This window comes from Rattus norvegicus, chromosome 19 (genome assembly GCF_036323735.1).
Source record: "Rattus norvegicus strain BN/NHsdMcwi chromosome 19, GRCr8, whole genome shotgun sequence".
In the NCBI taxonomy this organism is placed as follows: Eukaryota; Metazoa; Chordata; class Mammalia; order Rodentia; family Muridae; genus Rattus; species Rattus norvegicus.
In genome coordinates, this window is record NC_086037.1 from 39,698,696 (window position 1) to 39,705,173 (window position 6,478).

General features: G+C 40.6%; 1 protein-coding gene across 14 annotated transcripts in view; it reads right to left on the bottom strand.

The window, feature by feature from the left end:
* Positions 1–6,478, bottom strand: part of LOC134478811 (disks large homolog 5-like) — a 272,163-nt gene that overhangs the window by 167,308 nt on the left and 98,377 nt on the right. Inside the window, exon 3 of one of the 14 annotated variants that reach the window (XR_010060143.1) lies at positions 939–1,829. The exons of the other annotated variants lie outside the window; for them this stretch is intronic. The gene's annotated coding sequence lies outside the window, so the exon portion shown is untranslated. The remainder of the gene's footprint in view (positions 1–938; positions 1,830–6,478) is intronic. 14 annotated transcript variants of the gene reach the window in all.

The following is a 6,478-nucleotide window of genomic DNA, read 5'->3' on the forward strand; positions in this document are numbered from 1 at the left end:
TTCATGGTGATTGAAAATTATGCTGGGTATAGGAGCCTGGGTCTTCATTACATCTGCCCAAGATTTTCTGGCTTTTGGAGTCTCTGTTCAGAAGTCTGGTGTAATTCAGATAGGTCTGAATTCGTTACTGGATATTTATACCTTACCCCTTTTAATGTTCTTTCTTTGATCTGTCCATTTAGTGTTTTAATTATTTTGTAAATGGAGGAATTTTTTCTGGTATAAATAATTTGGCATTCTGTAGGCTTGTTGTACCTTTATGGCCTTTTCTTTCTTTACCTTATGGAAGTTTTCTGCTATGATTTGTTGAATATGCCTACAGGACTTATGAACTGGAAATCTTAATTCTCTTCTGTATCTATTATCATTTGTTTTGTACTATTAATTGTCTCCTGAAATTCATGGAGTTTTGGATTCAATAAACCATACATGTTTATCTGAGATGGGTATTGTGTGCTTTGTGGTATGACCTCCTTGACCCCAACTTTTCCATTTACTATACGGTTGGATAATGAGACTTGGTCAGGAATGGTGACCTCTTGCCATAAAGTATATGAAAATAGGTAGGTTAATTTATGTGTGTCAAGTATCAGTAGTCTCCTGGGTGGTTTTGGTTCCTGGTTGGCCACATGCAACAGTTTGATGTTCCTTGGGATTCCCATGATGATGCACTCAGTCATGACAGCAATCAATCAGAATCCTTGTCAAAAACTTGATTTATATAATAGAGAGAAAATTACTAAGATATGTTACAAGGTATTTGATCACACTGTGGTCTCAAAGAATGTATTATTTACTGAACATCTATTGTGTGGTTTAGCATCGCCATGGCACAGACATTTAACACAAGAGTAGTTTGTTTACTGTAAACATGGACTTTATTTCGGTAAGGCTAACCTACCACACACCTTTGTTGCAAAGCTAAAAGCTGCACTTACGTTCAGAGATGATCAAGGAAAGACCTGAAAGGAAATGAAGATAACTAAGGCAATGGAAAGACTTTGGGTTGAAGGATTTTTAGAAAGTGTGCAGAGGGAACAAGAATGCTCTTCTTCTGGGAGATCAGTGAATTAGGAAGGACAGTTGGGAATTGACTTTCGAATCTGACTCCTGAGACTTCACTGGTAAAATTAATGTCTGAAATTTTGTGTTTTAAAACAATACATTGGCTCTGCAGCTTTTGGCAAGGCCCATGGACAGAGAGATCACATCAGCTGGGAACAATCTGAAAAGAAGTCAGGTTTCTTTAAGTCACCTGAGAAGTCCTCAAGGAGAGAGGAATGAATGGGCAGCACCATAATAGAAGGCTTCAGGATCTCGTATAGTGCTATTCTAGAAGCCTTGAAAATAGAAGCAGTAAATGTAAAGCTAAATGACTTCACAGGTATTAGCTCAATTCTGGTTGTGATTATTTCATATTGGCATTTTATACTTGATTCTTTTTTTTAAATTTAAAAAAGGAGTTTCGTATGCACTCATTGATAAGTGGCTATTAGCCCAAATGCTTGAATTGCCCTAGATGCACAGAACACATGAAACAGATGATCAAAATTCGAATGCTTCACTCCTTCTTTAAAAGGGGAACAAGAATACCCTTGGCAGGGAATAGGGAGGCAAAGTTTAGAACAGAGGCAGAAGGAACACCCATTCAGAGCCTGCCCCATATGTGGCCCATACATATACAGCCACCAAACTAGACAAGATGGATGAAGAAAAGAGGTGCTGGCTGACAGGAACCGGATGTAGATCTCTCCTGTGAGACACAGCCAGAATACAGCAAATACATAGGCGAATGCCAGCAGCAAACCAGTGAACTGAGAACGGGACCCCTGTTGAAGGAATCAGAGAAAGGACTGAAAGAGCTTGAAGGGGCCCAAGACCCCATATGAACAAAAATGCCAACCAACCAGAGCTTCCAGGGACTAAGCCACTACCTAAAGACTATACATGGACTGACCCTGGACTCTAACCTCATAGGTAGCAATGAATAGCCTAGTAAGAGCACCAGTGGAAGGGGAAGCCCTTGGTCGTACCAAGACTGAACCCCCAGTGAACATGATTGTTGGGGGGAGGGGGGTAATGGTGGGAGGATGGGGAGGGGAACAGCCATATAGAGGGGGTGTGGGAGGGGTTAGGGGGATTTTGGCCCGGAAACCGGAAAAGGGAATAACAATCGAAATGTAAATAAAAAATTCTCAAGTTAATAAAGAAAAAAAACAGGAAAAAAAAAAAGGAGCCTTCAGTTTTAATTCGAGGCTGTCTTAGAATCACAAAATCCTTACAACCCCTGTATGGCGCCCGGCATCTAATACTATGGGGTTAGAGATTCTACTTTTAACTTCATCACCATCGACAGCTTCCATTTAACCAGCAGGTTCCATGCCAGGCAGACACTGAGCAGTTTGTATGTTCTGTTAATCTCCACAACAACCCAATTCAGCAGAAACACCTCCATTTTACATGTGAAGAAACCACAGCTCAAAGAAAATGAGTATCAGGGTCCCATCAGTCTCACGGGCTGTCACTCAGACCCACATCCTTCTCTGTAAAGGGAAGCCATGGGCCTGATGTGGGCTGTGCAAGCTGACTCTGCTGAGATGGTCAATGCTATTCTTGACCCTGGAAGAATTTAAGACAAGGTGACCCACAGACTCCTGGGAAAGATTCTGCCTCTGGGTTCTAGGGTGGGACACGGTATCCCTTGCTGTGTGTCTCTACTCATCTGAGGAGTCTGCTCCCATGTGTCAGCTTCTATGGCAGTGGTTCCCAACACTCCTAGTGCTAGAACCCTTTAATACAGCTCTTCATGCTGTGGTCACCCCCACCATAAAATTATTTCATTGCTACTTTATAACTGATATTGCTAGTCTTATAAATCATAATAAGCAAGGCATCTGATATCAAAGTATCTGCTATGTAATGTCTGTGAAGTGGTCGCGTCCCACAGGTTGAGAAACATTGCCCTGTAAACATTTTTTGTTTAGGAAAGGCCTTCATCTCAGAATGACCTGGAGTAGTTGTAACAGCAGAGAAACCCTGAAGTAGCGACAAGTTTTAGCAGACCTGAAGGCTGCTTGCCTTAATGACAAAAGAAATTGCTGGCTAAAGGCACAATCTCAAATCACTGTCCTCAGGACATTTCTTGCCTCAGTTTTCCCCCATTACAATTCTGTCTACTTGTTCTTATCTGTCCAGGAAGTCAGTCCCTGTAGTCTCTAATACAGACAGAATGCTAAAGGCAAGAATGTTTTCCCTCTGTCAGCCAACAGTCACTTCTACAGAAGTAAGTTCAAATCCCCCGAGGGTAAATGTGTGTCTCTCACATAGTGTGTGAGACTTTAAATGTCATCCCTTTGAGTTGAAAAACCTACTCTCACTTCAGATTTACAGCTGACCAACAATTATTTTCAGGAGAAAACAGAGGCTGGCCAGGCCTGCACAGTAAGATCCCCTCCCTGCCTGGGATGATCCCACCCACAGTAGACTTCAGCTTCACCTAGCACCTGTTATCAGAAAAATCTGACCTTAAGGTTCTGAAGTCCATTCGCCTATGTATTTGCTGTATTCTGGGTGTGTCACTCAGGAGAGATCTACATCCGGTTCCTGTCAGCCTGCATTTATTTGCTTCATTCATCTTATCTATTTGGGTGGCTGTATATGTATGGGCCACATGTGGGGCAGGCCTTGAATGGGTGTTCCTTCTGCCTCTGTTCTAAACTTTACCTACCTATTCCCTGCCAAGGGATTCTTGTTCCCCTTTTAAAGAAGGAGTGAAGCATTCACATTTTGGTCATCCTTCTTGAGTTTCGTGTCTTCTGTGTATCTAGGGTAGTTCAAGCATTTGGGCTAATAGCCACTTAACAATGAGTGCATACCATGTGTGTTCTTCTGTGATTGGGTTACCTCACTCAGGATGATATTTTCCAGTTCCATCCATTTGCCTATGAATTTCATAAAGTCATTGTTTTTGATAGCTGAGTAATATTCCATTGTGTAGATGTACCATATTTTCTGTATCCATTCCTCTGTTGAAGGGCATCTGGGTTCTTTTCAGCTTCTGGCTATTATAAATAAGGCTGCTATGAACATAGTGGAGCATGTGTCTTTGTTATATGTTGGGGAATCTTTTGGGTATATGCCCAAGAGAGGTATAGCTGGGTCCTCAGGCAGTTCAACGTCCAATTTTCTGAGAAACCTCCAACTGATTTCCAGAATGGTTGTACCAGTCTGCAATCCCACCAACAATGGAGGAGTGTTCCTCTTTCTCTGCATCCTCGCCAGCATTTGCTGTCACCTGAGTTTTTGATCTTAGCCATTCTCACTGGTGTGAGGTGAAATCTCAGGGTTGTTTTGATTTGCATTTCCCTCATGACTAAAGACGTTGAACAATTCTTTAGGTGTTTCTCAGCCGTTCGGCATTCCTCAGCTCTGAATTCCTTGTTTAGCTCTGAACCCCATTTTTTAATAGGGTTATTTGTCTCCAGGCAGTCTAACTTCTGGAGAACTTTGTATATTTTGGATATAAGGCCTCTATCTGTTGTAGGATTGGTAAAGATCTTTTCCCAATCTGTTGCTTGCCATTTTGTCCTAACCACAGTGTCCTTTGCCTTACAGAGAAGCTTTGCAGTTTTATGTCGATTCTTGATCTTAGAGCATAAGCCATTGGTGTTTTGTTCAGGAAATTGTCTCTACTGCCTGTGTGTTTGAGATTCTTCCCCACTTCTTCTTCTATTAGTCTGAGTGTATCTGGTTTGAAGTAGAGGTCCTTGATCCACTTGGACTTAAGCTTTGTTCAGGGTTATAAGCATGGATTGATCTGCATTCTTCTACATGCTGACCTCCAGTTGAACCGGCACCGTTTGCTGAAAATGCTATCTTTTTCCTTTGGATGGTTTTGGCTCCTTTGACAAAAATCAAGTGCCCATAGGTATGTGGGTTCATTTCTGGGTCTTCAATTCTATTCCACTGGTCTATCTGTCTGTCCCTGTAATTCTACCATGCAGTTTTTATCACTATTGCTCTGTAATACTGCTTGAGTTCAGGGATAGTGATTCCTCCAGAAATCCTTTTATTGTTGAGGATAGTTTTAGCTATCCTGGTTTTTTTTTTTTTGTTATTCCAGAAGAATTTGCAAATTGTTCTGTCTAACTCTCTGAAGAATTGGATTGGTATTTTGATGGTGTTTGCATTGAATCTGTAATTCGCTTTTGGTAAAATGGCCAGTTTTACTATGTTAATCCTGCCAATCCATGAGCATGGAAGATCTTTCCATTTTCTGAGGTCTTCTTCAATTTCTTTCTCCAGAGGCTTGAAGTTCTTATCATACAGATCTGTTACTTGCTTCGTTAAAGTCACACCGAGGTATTTTATATTATTTGGGACTATTAGGAAGGGTGTTGTTACCCTAATTTCTTTCTCGGCTTGTTTCTCTTTTATGTAGAGAAAAGGTACTGATTTATTTGAGTTAATTATATACTCAGCCACTTTGCTGAAACTGTTTTTCATGTTTAGTAGTTCTCTGGTGGATATGAAAATAACAGGAAGCAAAAATCACTATTCCTTAATATCTGTCAACATCAGTGGTCTCAACTCTCCACTATAAAGACATAGATTAACAACCTGGATATCCATGAAGGACTCTGCATTCTGCTGCCTACAGGAAACATACTTCAGAGACAAAGACAGACACTACCTCAGTGTGAAAGACTGGAAAACAATTTTCCAAGCAAATGGTCTGAAGAAGCAAGCTGGAGTAGCCATTCTAATATTGAATAAAATCAATTTTCAACTAAAAGTCATCAAAAAAGATAAGGAAGGACACTTCATATTCATCAAAGGAAAAATCCACCAAGATGAACTCTCAATCCTAAATATCTATGCTCCAAATACAAGGGCACCTACATCCATAAAAGAACCTTACTAAAGTTCAAGGCACACATTGCACCTCACACAATAATAGTAGGAGACGTCAATACCCCACTCTCATCAACGGACAGATCATGGAAACAGAAATTAAACAGAGACATAGACAAAGAGAAATCATGAACCAAGTGGTCTTAACAGATATTTATAGAACATTCTGTCCTAAAACAAAAGGACATACCTTCTTCTCACCACCTCATGGTACTTTCTTCAAAATTGACCATATAATTGGTCATAAAACAAGCCTCAACTGATACAGAAAGATAGAAATAATCCCATGTGTCCTATCAGACCACCACGGGCTAAAGCTGGTCTTCAATAACAATAAGGGAACAACGACCACATATACATGGAAGTTGAACAGTGCTCTACTCAATGATAACCTCATCAAGGAACAAATAAGGAAAGAAATTAAAGACTTATTAGAATGTAATGAAAATGAAGGTACAACATATCCAAACTTATGCGACACAATGAAAGCTGTGCTAAGAGGAAAACTCATAGCTCTGAGTGACTGCAGAAAGAAACAGGAGAGAGCAACATCAGCAGCTTGGCA